General features: G+C 43.7%; 1 protein-coding gene across 1 annotated transcript in view; it reads right to left on the bottom strand.

The window, feature by feature from the left end:
* The window catches only part of LOC116681765 (cytoplasmic dynein 2 heavy chain 1), a 93137-nt gene that overhangs the window by 43672 nt on the left and 48827 nt on the right, over positions 1–638 (bottom strand). The window lies entirely within an intron of this gene.

The raw sequence follows: 638 nt of genomic DNA, 5'->3' as shown, positions 1-638 counted from the left end.
TACTTGAGTAAGTTTTTGAAAAAATTGTACTTCTAGGAGTCACTAAAGTAAATCACTATACTTTTACTTTTACTTGAGTAGATTAGTGAAGAAGAAGCTGTACTCTTACTTCGTACAGCAGCTACATGAGCCCCCCCCCCCCCCCTTTGTTCGTTTTTAACTCATTACTACGCGTCATTGTTTTTACCCCCAGCGTATGTCTCATTTTAATGTTTTATTCTGACAGAGAGAAAGAGAGTCTTCCGCTGAAGGCTCTACCACGTGACTGTGCTTAACCAATCACACGTCGTTGTACAGTCAAGTGACCATACTCGTTTCAGCAGCGGGACAGGTTAGCCATAGACCTATAAAGAGGTTAGCTTTACAGTCGTAGCAAAGCAAAGACGTCAGAATCAAACGTCGCCCAAGGCAACACAACACCAGGAGGACCCCCCCCCCCCGGCCTCATAGTGAAAGCTGGTTCCTTAGGAAAAGTGCGAAACAGCAGCTACATTGTGCGGCGTCTTCTGTGTCGAACCAAACAACTTACAGGCGCGTTCAACAACTCAACATCTAACCTGAGGAAACGTAGCAGTAATTTTATTTTTTGCTGTGGAGAGGTGGATCTTTGTCTTTTAGGTTACATACAGTATGTTTTA

This window comes from Etheostoma spectabile, chromosome 3, assembly GCF_008692095.1.
Source record: "Etheostoma spectabile isolate EspeVRDwgs_2016 chromosome 3, UIUC_Espe_1.0, whole genome shotgun sequence".
In the NCBI taxonomy this organism is placed as follows: domain Eukaryota; kingdom Metazoa; phylum Chordata; class Actinopteri; order Perciformes; family Percidae; genus Etheostoma; species Etheostoma spectabile.
The sequence above is the reverse complement of the archived record's forward strand: the minus strand, read 5'-3'. Positions and strand labels throughout refer to the sequence as shown.